Source organism: Oncorhynchus masou, unplaced genomic scaffold, assembly GCF_036934945.1.
Source record: "Oncorhynchus masou masou isolate Uvic2021 unplaced genomic scaffold, UVic_Omas_1.1 unplaced_scaffold_931, whole genome shotgun sequence".
Lineage (NCBI taxonomy): Eukaryota > Metazoa > Chordata > Actinopteri > Salmoniformes > Salmonidae > Oncorhynchus > Oncorhynchus masou.
Genome location: NW_027015794.1, coordinates 258,806 through 274,514, shown reverse-complemented (window position 1 = coordinate 274,514; position 15,709 = coordinate 258,806).

The following is a 15,709-nucleotide window of genomic DNA, read 5'->3' as shown; positions in this document are numbered from 1 at the left end:
CTACAAATACTTAGGGGTCTGGTTAGACTGTAAACTCTCCTTCCAGACCCATATCAAACATCTCCAATCCAAAGTTAAATCTAGAATTGGCTTCCTATTTCGCAAACAAAGCATCCTTCACTCATGCTGCCAAACATACCCTTGTAAAACTGACCATCCTACCAATCCTCGACTTTGGCAATGTCCTTTACAAAATAGCCTCCAATACCCTACTCAACAAATTGGATGCAGCCTATCACAGTGCAATCCGTTTTGTCACCAAAGCCCCATATACTACCCACCATTGCGACCTGTACGCTCTCGTTGGCTGGCCCTCGCTTCATACTCGTCGCCAAACCCACTGGCTTCATGTCATCTACAAGACCCTGCTAGGTAAAGTCCCCCCTATCTCAGCTCGCTGTCACCATAGCATCTCCCACCTGTAGCACACGCTCCAGCAGGTTTATCTCTCTAGTCACCCCAAAACCAATTCTTTCTTTGGTCGACCTCTCCTTCCAGTTCTCTCTCTGCTGCCAATGACTGGAACGCAAACTACAAAGCACTGAAACTGAAACAAATATCTCCCCACTAGCTTTAAGCACCAACTGTCAGCAAGTGCAGCTCATAGATTACTGCACCTGTACATAGCCCACTCATAATTTAGCCCAAACAACTACCTCTTTCCTACTGTATTTAATTAATTAATTTATTTGCTCCTTTGCACCCCATTATTTTTATTTCTACTTTGCACATTCTTCCATTAAAATCTACCATTCCAGGTTTACTTGCGATATTGTATTTACTTTGCCGCCATGGCCTTTTTTGCCTTTTACCTCCCTTACCTCACCTCATTTGCTCACATCATATAGACTTGTTTATACTGTATTATTGAATGCATGTTTTTTTGCTCCATGTGTAACTTCTGTGTCGTTGTATGTGTCGAACTGCTTGCTGCTTTATCTTGGCCAGGTCGCAATTGTAAATGAGAACTTGTTCTCAACTTGCGTACCTTGTTAAATAAAGGTGAAATAAATAAAAAGATGGGGCTAGAATGGTACATAGGGGTTTCCAACAAAATCAACTGGAACCTGTTTTATACCATCATTATCAGTTAGAACCTGTTATACCATCATTATCAGTTAGAACCTGTTATACCATCATTATCAGCTGGGTAGCCTAGTGGTTAGAGCGTTGGACTAGTAACCGGAAGGTTGTGAGTTCAAACCCCGAGCTGACAAGGTACAAATCTGTCGTTCTGCCCTGAACAGGCAGTTAACCCACTTGTCTCCAGGCCGTCATTGAAAATAAGAATGTGTTCTTAACTGACTTGCCGAGTAAAATAAAGGTAAAAAAAAAAAAATCAGTTAGAACCTGTTTTATACCAATCATTATCAGTTAGAAACCTGTTTTATACCAATCATTATCAGTTAGAACCTTTTTTATCATTATCAGTTAGAACAACTTATCAGTTAGAACCTGTTTTATACCATCATTATCAGTTAGAACCTGTTTTATACCATCATTATCAGTTAGAACCCAGGGTTTTATACCAATCATTATCAGTTAGAACCTGTTTTATACCATCATTATCAGTTAGAACCTGTTTATACCAATCATTATCAGTTAGAACCTGTTTTATACCAATCATTATCAGTTAGAACCTGTTTTATACCAATCATTATCAGTTAGAACCTGTTTTATACCAATCATTATCAGTTAGAACCTGTTTTATACCAATCATTATCAGTTAGAACCTGTTTTATACCATCATTATCAGTTAGAAACCTGTTTTATACCAATCATTATCAGTTAGAACTCGTTTTATACCATCATTATCAGTTAGAACCTGTTGTATACCATCATTATCAGTTAGAAACCTGTTTCTATACCATCATAATCAGTTAGAACCTGTTTTATACCATCATTATCAGTTAGAACCTGTTTTATACCAATCATTATCAGTTAGAACCTGTTTTATACCAATCATTATCAGTTAGAACCTGTTGTATACCATCATTATCAGTTAGAACCTGTTTTATACCAATCATTATCCATCATTATCAGTTAGGAACTTGTTTATACCAATCATTATCAGTTTTTTATACCATCATAATCAGTTAGAACCTGTTTTATACTCATCATTATCAGTTAGAACCTGTTTTATACCATCATTATCAGTTAGAACCTGTTTTATACCATCATTATCAGTTAGAACCTGTTTTATACCATCATAATCAGTTAGAACCTGTTTTATACCATCATTATCAGTTAGAACCTGTTTTATACCATCATAATCAGTTAGAACCTGTTTTATACCATCATTATCAGTTAGAACCTGTTTTATACCATCATTATCAGTTAGAACCTGTTTTATACCATCATTATCAGTTAGAACCTGTTTTATACCATCATTATCAGTTAGAACCTGTTTTATACCATCATAATCACCATCATTACCGTTAGAACCTGTTTTATACCATCATTATCAGTTAGAACCTGTTTTATACCATCATAATCAGTTAGAACCTGTTTTATACCAATCATTATCAGTTAGAACCTGTTTTACCATCATTATCAGTTAGAACCTGTTTTATACCATCATTATCAGTTAGAACCTGTTTTATACCATCATTATCAGTTAGAACCTGTTTTACCATCATTATCAGTTAGAACCTGTTTTATACCAATCATTATCAGTTAGAACCTGTTTTATACCAATCATTATCAGTTAGAACCTGTTTTATACCAATCATTATCAGTTAGAACCTGTTTTATATTATCCATCATTATCAGTTAGAACCTGTTGTATACCAATCATTATCAGTTAGAACCTGTTATACCATCATTATCAGTTAGAACCTGTTGTAACAATCATTATCAGTTAGTATACCATCATTATCAGTTAGAACCTGTTTTATACCAATCATTATCAGTTAGAACCTGTTATACCATCATTATCAGTTAGAACCTGTTTTATACAATCATTATCAGTTAGAACCTGTTTTATACCATCATTATCAGTTAGAACCTGTTTTACCAATCATTATCAGTTAGAACCTGTTTTATACCAATCATTATCAGTTAGAACCTGTTTTATACCAATCATTATCAGTTAGAACCTGTTTTATACCAATCATTATCAGTTAGAACCTGTTTTATACCAATCATTATCAGTTAGAACCTGTTTTATACCAATCATTATCAGTTGGTTAACCTGTTATACCATCATTATCAGTTAGAACCTGAACTTGTTGTATACCATCATTATCAGTTAGAACCTGTTTTATACAATCATTATCAGTTAGAACCTGTTTTATACCATCATTATCAGTTGAACCTGAACTTGTTTTGTTTTATACCATCATTATCAGTTAGAACCTGTTGTATACAATCATTATCAGTTAGAACCTGTTATACCATCATTATCAGTTAGAACCTGTTGTATACAATCATTATCAGTTAGAACCTGTTAGAACCTGTTTTACCATCATTATCAGTTGAACCTGAACTTGTTGTATACCATCATTATCCTGTTAGTTAGAACCTGTTGTATAAATCATTATCAGTTAGAATCTGTTATACCATCATTATCAGTTGGAACTTGTTGTATACCATCATTATCAGTTAGAACCTGTTTTATACAATCATTATCAGTTAGAACCTGTTTTATACAGTTATCATTATCAGTTAGAACCTGTTTTATACCATCATTATCAGTTAGAACCTGTTTTATACCATCATTATCAGTTAGAACCTGTTTTATACCATCATTATCAGTTAGAACCTGTTTTATACCAATCATTATCAGTTAGAACCTGACCGTCTGTGTTACCACCATTACCAACTGGGACCTGGTCTGTGTTTACCATCATTATCAACTGGGACCATCATTATCAGGTCTGTGTTTACCATCATTACCAGCTGGGACAATCATTATCAGTTAGAAACCTGTCTGTGTTTACCATCATTACCAACTGGGAACTGTTGGAACTCTCATTATCAGTGTTTACCATCATTACCAACTGGGACCTGGTCTGTGTTTACCATCATTACCAACTGGGAACTGGTCTGTGTTACCACCATTACCAACTGGGACCATCATTATCAACTGGGACCGGTCTGTGTTTACCATCATTACCAACTGGGAACTGGTCTGTGTTTACCATCATTACCAACTGGGAACTGGTCTGTGTTTACCATCATTACCAACTGGGAACTGGTCTGTGTTTACCATCATTATCAACTGGGAACTGGTCTGTGTTTACCATCATTACCAACTGGGACCATGATCTGTGTTTACCATCATTACCAACTGGGAACTGGTCTGTGTTTACCATCATTACCAACTGGGACCTGGTCTGTGTTTACCATCATTATCAACTGGGAACTGGTCTGTGTTTACCATCATTATCAACTGGGACCGGTCTGTGTTTACCATCATTACCAACTGGGAACTGGTCTGTGTTTACCATCATTATCAACTGGGAACTGGTCTGTGTTTACCATCATTACCAACTGGGACCGGTCTGTGTTTACCATCATTGCCAACTGGGAACTGGTCTGTGTTTACCATCATTACCAACTGGGACCTGGTCTGTGTTTACCATCATTACCAACTGGGACCGGTCTGTGTTTACCATCATTACCAACTGGGACCGGTATGTGTTTAAAATCATTACCAACTGGGACCGTCTATGTAGGAAGGACTGGTAGCTGAACCCATAACCATAAAGGACTGGTTTATTATACAGCTGAACCCATACCCATAAAGGACTGGTTTATCCTGTACAGCTGAACCCATAACCATAAAGGACTGGTCTATTATACAGCTGAACCCATACCCATAAAGGACTGGTTTATTATACAGCTGAACCCATAACCATAAAGGACTGGTTTATTATACAGCTGAACCCATAACCATAAAGGACTGGTTTATCCTGTACAGCTGAACCCATAACCATAAAGGACTGGTTTATCCTATACAGCTGAACCCATAACCATTAAGGACTGGTTTATCCTGTATAGCTGAACCCATAACCATAAAGGACTGGTTTATCCTGTATAGCTGAACCCATAACCATTAAGGACTGGTTTATCCTATACAGCTGAACCTATAACCATAAAGGACTGGTTTATTATACAGCTGAACCCATAACCATTAAGGACTGGTTTATTATACAGCTGGACCCATAACCATTAAGGACTGGTTTATCCTATACAGCTGAACCCATAACCATAAAGGACTGGTTTATCCTATACAGCTGAACCCATAACCATAAAGGACTGGTTTATTATACAGCTGAACCCATAACCATAAAGGACTGGTTTATTATACAGCTGAACCCATAACCATTAAGGACTGGTTTATTATACAGCTGAACCCATAACCATTAAGGACTGGTTTATCCTATACAGCTGAACCCATAACCATTAAGGACTGGTTTATCCCATAAAGGAGGACCACTGTCAAAGACAAAATGTCAAAGTAGTGTCGCTCCGTGACATCAATAAATGTGAAGACTGTTATTTTATCAAATCAATTCTGTGTAATTATTATTACGTGATTAAACTAATCATTTAAACTTGAATTAACTAGGAAGTCGGGGGCACCACGGGAAAATGTTTAAAGAGACTATTTCCCAAATCGACTCCCAGATGTTTTCATATCTTATCAAAACAATCGCTTAACGTACTGTCTCGCATCGGTTCTCATTACTGAACATTGCAAACCTCGGATATCTGCACAAAACCCTCGCATAAATAATGAATCAGCGATATACAAATTGGTTTAATTATTTATTTACTAACTAACTAATCCAAGTCACAGAATAACATGAAAACACAGTCACGAGAATTTTCAATCCCAATGATGATAACTCAACTATTTTATAGCTTTGACCAAATCCCCAAGGTTTGTAAGTCCCTGGTTTAAAAATAATTCGGCAAAGTCTCTGCAAAAAGGTTAATTTTTTATTCGAGAGAGCGCTTGAAGTCAAAAATGAGAACACAGTCATTTTATAACACACACACACACACTACTACACTCATAGTCACTATGGACAAACCAGTCACTATGGACAGACCAGTGAGCTACCAGTCACTATGGACAGACCAGTGAGCTGCCAGTCACTATGGACAGACCAGTCACTATGGACAGACCAGTGAGCTATCAGTCACTATGGACAGACCAGTGAGCTGCCAGTCACTATGGACAGACCAGTCACTATGGACAGACACGTGAGCTGCCAGTCACTATGGACAGACACGTGAGCTGCCAGTCACTATGGACAGACACGTGAGCTGCCAGTCACTATCGGCAGACCAGTGAGCTGCCAGTCACTATGGACAGACCAGTCACTATGGACAGACAAGTGAGCTGCCAGTCACTATGGACAGACACGTGAGCTGCCAGTCACTATGGACAGACACGTGAGCTGCCAGTCACTATGGACAGACACGTGAGCTGCCAGTCACTATGGACAGACACGTGAGCTGCCAGTCACTATGGACAGACACGTGAGCTGCCAGTCACTATCGACAGACCAGTGAGCTGCCAGTCACTATGGACAGACCAGTCACTATGGACAGACAAGTGAGCTGCCAGTCACTATGGACAGACACAGTGAGCTGCCAGTCACTATGGACAGACCGTGAGCTGCCAGTCACTATGGACAGACACGTGAGCTGCCAGTCACTATGGACAGACACGAGCTGCCAGTCACTATGGACAGACACGTGAGCTGCCAGTCACTATGGACAGACACGTGAGCTGCCAGTCACTATGGACAGACCAGTCACTATGGACAGACCAGTGAACTGATAGTCACTATGGACAGACCAGTCACTATGGACAGACCAGTGAACTGATAGTCACTATGGACAGACCAGTGAGCTGCCAGTCACTATGGACAAACCAGTCACTATGGACAGACCAGTGAGCTACCAGTCACTATGGACAGACCAGTGAGCTGCCAGTCACTATGGACAGACCAGTCACTATGGACAGACCAGTGAGCTATCAGTCACTATGGACAGACACGTGAGCTGCCAGTCACTATGGACAGACACGTGAGCTGCCAGTCACTATGGACAGACACGTGAGCTGCCAGTCACTATGGACAGACCAGTCACTATGGACAGACCAGTGAACTGATAGTCACTATGGACAGACCAGTCACTATGGACAGACCAGTGAACTGATAGTCACTATGGACAGACCAGTGAGCTACCAGTCACGATGGACAGACCAGTCACTATGGACAGACCAGTGAGCTGCCAGTCACTATGGACAGACCAGTGAGCTGCCAGTCACTATGGACAGACCAGTCACTATGGACAGACCAATGAGCTGCCAGTCACTATGGACAGACCAGTGAGCTGCCAGTCACTATGGACAGACCAGTGAGCTACCAGTCACTATGGACAGACCAGTCACTATGGACAGACCAGTGAGCTGCCAGTCACTATGGACAGACCAGTCACTGTGGACAGACCAGTGAGCTGCCAGTCACTATGGACAGACCAGTCACTGTGGACAGACAAGTGAGCTGCCAGTCACTATGGACAGACCAGTCACTATGGACAGACCAGTGAGCTGCCAGTCACTATGGACAGACCAGTCACTATGGACAGACCAGTGAGCTGCCAGTCACTATGGACAGACCAGTCACTATGGACAGACCAGTGAGCTGCCAGTCACTATGGACAGACCAGTGAGCTGCCAGTCACTATGGACAGACCAGTGAGCTGCCAGTCACTATGGACAGACCAGTCACTATGGACAGACCAGTGAGCTACCAGTCACTATGGACAGACCAGTGATCTGCCAGTCACTATGGACAGACCAGTGAGCTGCCAGTCACTATGGACAGACCAGTCACTATGGACAGACCAGTGAGCTGCCAGTCACTATGGACAGACCAGTGAGCTGCCAGTCACTATGGACAGACCAGTCACTATGGACAGACCAGTGAGCTATCAGTCACTATGGATAGACCAGTCACTATGGACAGACCAGTCACTATGGACAGACAAGTGAGCTGCCAGTCACTATGGACAGACCAGTCACTATGGACAGACCAGTCACTATGGACAGACAAGTGAGCTGCCAGTCACTATGGACAGACCAGTGAGCTGCCAGTCACTATGGACAGACCAGTCACTATGGACAGACCAGTGAGCTGCCAGTCACTATGGACAGACAAGTGAGCTGCCAGTCACTATGGACAGACAAGTGAGCTGCCAGTCACTATGGACAGACAAGTGAGCTGCCAGTCACTATGGACAGACAAGTGAGCTGCCAGTCACTATGGACAGACAAGTGAGCTGCCAGTCACTATGGACAGACAAGTGAGCTGCCAGTCACTATGGACAGACACGTGAGCTGCCAGTCACTATGGACAGACACGTGAGCTGCCAGTCACTATGGACAGACCAGTGAGCTACCAGTCACTATGGACAGACCAGTGAGCTGCCAGTCACTATGGACAGACCAGTGAGCTGCCAGTCACTATGGACAGACAAGAGAGCTGCCAGTCACTATGGACAGACACGTGAGCTGCCAGTCACTATGGACAGACACGTGAGCTGCCAGTCACTATGGACAGACACGTGAGCTGCCAGTCACTATGGACAGACACGTGAGCTGCCAGTCACTATGGACAGACCAGCTGAGTCACTATGGACAGAACAGTCACTATGGACAGACAAGTGAGCTGCCAGTCACTATGGACAGACACGTGAGCTGCCAGTCACTATGGACAGACACGTGAGCTGCCAGTCACTATGGACAGACACGTGAGCTGCCAGTCACTATGGACAGACACGTGAGCTGCCAGTCACTATGGACAGACCAGTCACTATGGACAGACCAGTGAACTGATAGTCACTATGGACAGACCAGTCACTATGGACAGACCAGTGAACTGATAGTCACTATGGACAGACCAGTGAGCTGCCAGTCACTATGGACAAACCAGTCACTATGGACAGACCAGTGAGCTACCAGTCACTATGGACAGACCAGTGAGCTGCCAGTCACTATGGACAGACCAGTCACTATGGACAGACCAGTGAGCTATCAGTCACTATGGACAGACCAGTGAGCTGCCAGTCACTATGGACAGACCAGTCACTATCGACAGACAAGTGAGCTGCCAGTCACTATGGACAGACCAGTCACTATGGACAGACAAGTGAGCTGCCAGTCACTATGGACAGACCAGTGAGCTGCCAGTCACTATGGACAGACCAGTCACTATGGACAGACCAGTGAGCTGCCAGTCACTATGGACAGACCAGTGAGCTGCCAGTCACTATGGACAGACCAGTGAGCTGCCAGTCACTATGGACAGACCAGTGAGCTGCCAGTCACTATGGACAGACCAGTGAGCTGCCAGTCACCATGGACAGACCAGTGAGCAGCCAGTCACCATGGACAGACCAGTGAGCTGCCAGTCACCATCTGAATTAGGCCCACAGAATTAAACCAAGGAGGAGCAGCTTTGAATGTCTGGTGGCTTAACGTTGGGCCCAAGCCAGCTAACTAGCTAACCAGCTTGTTTGTGCAGAGCAGCAACATAATTAAAAACGCATCCCACCTTTTTGTAGTTAATAAATCCAATGTGAAACGTTTAACTGTAGTGTCCTTATCTATCATAGAAAAAGTGAATCCATTCTTGTCTAATTAAACATCTCTCTCCTGATTTATGAATCACGCTTGTAAAGTTGTCAGTAGGATTCAGGTGGTTCCCAAACTGTGGGGCACGACCCCCCCCAGGGGTACGAACGACCCCCCCTAGGGGCATGAGGGGTCGGTTGGGGACTAAAAGTGGTCCTTGTAAATAGAGCTGTATGGTTTGTTAAACTTTGAAATCAATGGTTTCTGTCAGGCAAACATTTTAAGTGAGTCTCAGCACAATTAAATCTAATAATACATATTTATCTTCCAGAGATGATAGTCTATAGTGTTCCATAGCGTTCCATAGTGTTCTATAGGGTTCTATAGCGTTCCATAGGGTTCCATAGCGTTCGATGATAGTATAAAGCACTAAATAAACCTCAGTTAATGCTAAACACAGCTGCTAGAATCTGGACTAGCACTAGAACATTTGATCATATTACTCCAGTGCTAGCCTCCCTGTTAAGGCAAGGGCTGATTTCAAGGTTTTACCGCTAACCTACAAAGCATTACATGGGCTTGCTCCTACCTATCTTTCCGATTTGGTCCAGCCGTACATACCTACACGTACACTACGGTCACAAGACGCATGCCCCCTTACTGTCCCTAGAATGTCTACGCAAACAGCTGGAGGCAGGGCTTTCTCCTAGGGAGCTCCATTTTATGGAATGGTCTGCCAATCAATGTGAGAGATGCAGACTCTGTCTCAACCTTTAAGTCTTTACTGAAGACTCGTCTCTTCAGTGGGTCATATGATTGAGTGTAGTCTGGCCCAGGGGTGTGAAGGTGAACGGAAAGGCACTGGAGCAACGAACCGTCCTTGCTGTCTCTGCCTGGCCGGTTCCCCTTTTCCACTGGGATTCTCTGCCTCTCACCCTATTACAGGGGCTGAGTCACTGGCTTACTGGTGCTCTTTAATGCCGTCCCTAGGAGGGGTGCGTCACTTGAGTGGGTTGTGTCACTGATGTGATCTTCCTGTCCTGGTAGTGCTGCTGCTCCAGATTCAACTGTTCTGCCTGCGGCTATGGAACCCTGACCTGTTCACCGGATGTGCTACAGGTCCCAGACCTGCTGTTTTCAACTCTCTAGAGACAGCAGGAGCGGTAGAGATACTCTGAATGACCGGCTATGAAAAGCAAACTGACATTTACTCCTGAGGTGCTGACCTGTTGCACCCTCTACAACCACTGTGATTATTATTATCTGACCCTGCAGGTCATTTTGGAACATTTGAACATCTGTTATAATCTCCACCCGGCACAGCCAGAAGAGGACTGGCCACCCCTCATAGCCTGGTTCCTCTCTAGGTTTCTTCCTAGGGAGTTTTTCCTAGCCACCGTGATTCTACATCTGCATTGCTTGCTGTTTGGGGTTTTAAGCTGGGTTTCTGTCCAGCACTCAGCTGATGTAAAAAGGGCTTAATAAATACATTTGATTTGATTGATTTACGCTTTAATTGGCCGCCCCGTCTATTTGTAGCTTTCACAAAGATATTACTCACTGTTGTTAATCAGATCTCCTGTCTCTTCTTCTTCTTCTTCCAATGTGACAGTAATCTCCCCCACTTCCTTCATTCCAAAAATGTCTTCCTCTTCTTCTTTCACTGTGACAGTCATCTCCTCTTTCTCTTCCTCCTCTTCTTTTACTGTAACATCCTCCTCTTTCACTCTGAACGCGTCTTCATCTTCTGTCAATTTAACTTCTTTCTCTTCTTCTTTCACTGTAACAGCCTCACTCTCTGTTTCTTGTTTTACTGTGACATCCTCTTCTTCCTTCTCCTCTTTCACGACAATGTTCAGCCCCAGAGTTTCTTTCTCCGTCCAGCATTTCTCCTCTTCAGAAGGTGGGGAGTCGTTTAGTGAGCTCATGGTTGGGATGTTAGCTAGTTAGCATTAGTGACAAGACTAGCACTGCTAATTTACCCAGCTAGCTAGCTGACTAAAAACAACGTAGATATTTAATGAAATGGTGTAACTAGCTAGTAGATACGACAACTGTGTTTAAAACACAGTCGCTAATATACAACGAAAGCATTTAAAGATCTGCTATGTTGGCTAGAAAGCTACCGAGGTGAATAACTCGCTGCCGTTGTTTGAAGAAGCGTCCCGTCCATTAGATAATACGTCACACCGGCAGCATTGACTGAAACAGTCACATCGCCACCAGGTGGCTGGGAGGGTAACAGTCAAGGGACATTTTTATTTTATTTTGAGACACTTAATTAGATGTTTTATTTATTTATTTTTATTTATTTATATAATATTACTATATTGAGACGTATAAAGAAGAGCATGTGTCGATTAGCGAATATCTTTAATGAGTGAGAATTTAAAACAATTTACTCCTGCACATTTAGAAAATCAAACAAACAGATAATATCCCAATGAGGTAGCTAGGTCCAAACTGCTCCTACACGGTGTAACAGTACTGAGTAGGTCCAAACTGCTCCTACACGGTGTAACAGTACTGAGTAGGTCCAAACTGCTCCGACACGGTGTAACAGTACTGAGTACGTCCAAACTGCTCCTACACGGTGTAACAGTACTGAGTAGGTCCAAACTGCTCCTACACGGTGTAACAGTACTGAGTAGGTCCAAACTGCTCCGACACGGTGTAACAGTACTGAGTAGGTCCAAACTGCTCCTACACGGTGTAAGAGTACTGAGTAGGTCCAAACTGCTCCGACACGGTGTAACAGTACTGAGTACGTCCAAACTGCTCCTACACGGTGTAACAGTACTGAGTAGGTCCAAACTGCTCCTACACGGTGTAACAGTACTGAGTAGGTCCAAACTGCTCCTACACGGTGTAACTGTGCTGAGTAGGTCCAAACTGCTTCTACACGGTGTAACAGTACTGAGCTGTGACCAGTACGGAAAAGAACTAGAACGTTCAATTAAATATTAACGGTGCTGTACTGAGCGACTAGTTGAAAAACAGGGAGGGAGTTGTGGGTTCAAAATGGACCACTGCCTTTAAACTGCATTACTCATTACCCAGGGAAAACTAACCAATGAGATGGGTCGTTCCACATTCTACCAACCCAACAGATGTTTCTACTACAGGGAATATTAACCAATGAGATGGGTCGTTCCACATTCTACCAGCCCAACAGATGTTTCTACTACAGGGAATATTAACCAATGAGGTGGGTCGTTCCACATTCTACCAGCCCAACAGATGTTTCTACTACAGGGAATATTAACCAATGAGGTGGGTTTTTCCACATTCTACCAGCCCAACAGATGTTTCTACTACAGGGAATATTAACCAATGAGGTGGGTTGTTCCACATTCTACCAGCCCAACAGATGTTTCTACTACAGGGAATATTAACCAATGAGGTGGGTTGTTCCACATTCTACCAGCCCAACAGATGTTTCTACTACAGGGAATATTAACCAATGAGGTGGGTTTTTCCACATTCTACCAGCCCAACAGATGTTTCTACTACAGTGAATATTAACCAATGAGGTGGGTTTTTCCACATTCTACCAACCCAACATACAGTACCAGTCAAAAGTTTGGATACACCTTCTCATTCCAGGTTTTTTCTTTATTTCTTTAATAGTGAAGACATCACAATTATGAAATAACACATATGGGATCATGTAGTAACCAAAACAAGTGTTAAACCAAGTGTTAAATCAAAATATATTTTATATTTGAGATTCTTCAAAGTAGCCACCCTTTGCCTTGATGACAGCTTTGCCACTCTTGGCTTGTGGAGGCTTCCCCAGTAGCTTGTGGTGGACTCCCCAGTAGCTTGTGGATGATTCCCCAGTAGCTTGTGGATGATTCCCCAGTAGCTCGTGGAGGATTCCCCAGTAGCTTGTGGAGGATTCCCCAGTAGCTTGTGGATGATTCCCCAGTAGCTTGTGGATGATTCCCCAGTAGCTTGTGGAGGCTTCCCCAGTAGCTTGTGGCGGATTCCCCAGTAGCTTGTTGAGGATTCCCCAGTAGCTTGTGGATGATTCCCCAGTAGCTTGTGGATGATTCCCCAGTAGCTCGTGGAGGATTCCCCAGTAGCTTGTGGATGATTCCCCAGTAGCTTGTGGATGATTCCCCAGTAGCTTGTGGAGGCTTCCCCAGTAGCTTGTGGCGGATTCCCCAGTAGCTTGTTGAGGATTCCCCAGTAGCTTGTGGAGGATTCCCCAGTAGCCTGTGGAGGATTCCCCAGTAGCTTGTGGAGGATTCCCCAGTAGCTTGTGGATGATTCCCCAGTAGCTTGTTGAGGATTCCCCAGTAGCTTGTGGATAATTCCCCAGTAGCTTGTGGAGGATTCCCCAGTAGCTTGTGGTGGACTCCCCAGTAGCTTGTGGAGGATTCCTCAGTAGCTTGTGGATGATTCCCCAGTAGCTTGTGGAGGATTCCCCAGTAGCTTGTGGATGATTCCCCAGTAGCTTGTGGTGGACTCCCCAGTAGCTTGTGGATGATTCCCCAGTAGCTTGTGGAGGATTCCTCAGTAGCTTGTGGATGATTCCCCAGTAGCTTTTGGATGATTCCCCAGGAGCTTGTTGAGGATTCCCCAGTAGCTTGTGGATGATTCCCCAGTAGCTTGTGGATGATTCCCCAGTAGCTTGTGGAGGATTCCCCAGTAGCTTGTGGAGGATTCCCCAGTAGCTTGTGGAGGATTCCCCAGTATCATCTCTCTCTCCTCTCCCCTCTCTTTTCTTCTCTCACGCTGTCTCTCTCTATTGTCGAGAACTTTTCTGTAATTAAATATGATTTCTGTTCATCTATCTTTTGTGTCTTGGTCTATATGTTTATTTATGTTTACAACAAGCAATGGGAAGTTATCAGAATATAAATGATGGGGAATAACAACATAATGTACGGGATACATTTGTACTGTAGTGAATCCGTCTCTATAGTAATGCAAGGTCTCTTTCATCATTATGTGAAACGTCAATTACCATGGAAATGCTGGGATGTGTTTTTCTATGAAAATGAAGTTTATTGTAACTATAATGTTGATACGATACGGATTACAATCATCATCCTGAATATTAAGGCTACACTCCATGTTACACACACACACACACACACACACACACACACACAGACACAGACACAGACACAGACACAGACACACACACACACACACACACACACACACACACACACACACACACACACACACACACACACACACACACACACACACACACACACACACAGACACACTCACACACACACACACACACTCACACACACACACACACAGACACACAGACACACAACCATGCAAACTGTCTGGGTTATTCTTTATTTCAGACATCACACATTACAGTCTTACTCTAATCCAGACATCGTACACACACTCACTAAATCACATCCACGACCATACACATCAATCTACTCAGATCTACTACACACGTAATATCTTGACTACGTGTTCTAACATCTGTGGCATTGGCTCACAGGCAAACAGAACCAAACAAATGTTGTTAGAACCCGTTTCTTGAATTCTAAACATCAGACATTTGAAATCTCTATTTTTGACTGTCATAATACCTCTTATGGCAGTAACTTTACAAGCACTAATTATGGTCCATTTAGACTGAGAATAATATCTAGTTACAGTAAGGGCTACAATATGTATAGCCAGTTAGAATTGTAACGGTTGAAGAGATTATAGGAAAAGATCAGTCTTTATGTGGCTGAAAGAAAAGGAATATATCATCTACTATTTACAGGAAACTCCATCTACATCCTGAGATGAAGTTGCGTTGAAAAAGGAAATGGGGTTGGTGAAATAATGTTCTGTCACGGAACTCAAAAGGTGTGATGATATTAATTATCAAAAATGTCGATCCGAATGTGTAAACAGTCAAGAATTATTCGCAAGGAAGGTTTTGAATATAAAAGTGGATGGAAAAACAGATCATCTATATGGTATTACTCTATATGATATTACTCTATATGGTATTACTCTATATGGTATTACTCTATATGGTATTACTCTATATGGTATTACTCTATATGGTATTCATCTATCAATCAATATCAATATCTATCAATATTAATCAATAATAATAATAAAAGAGTT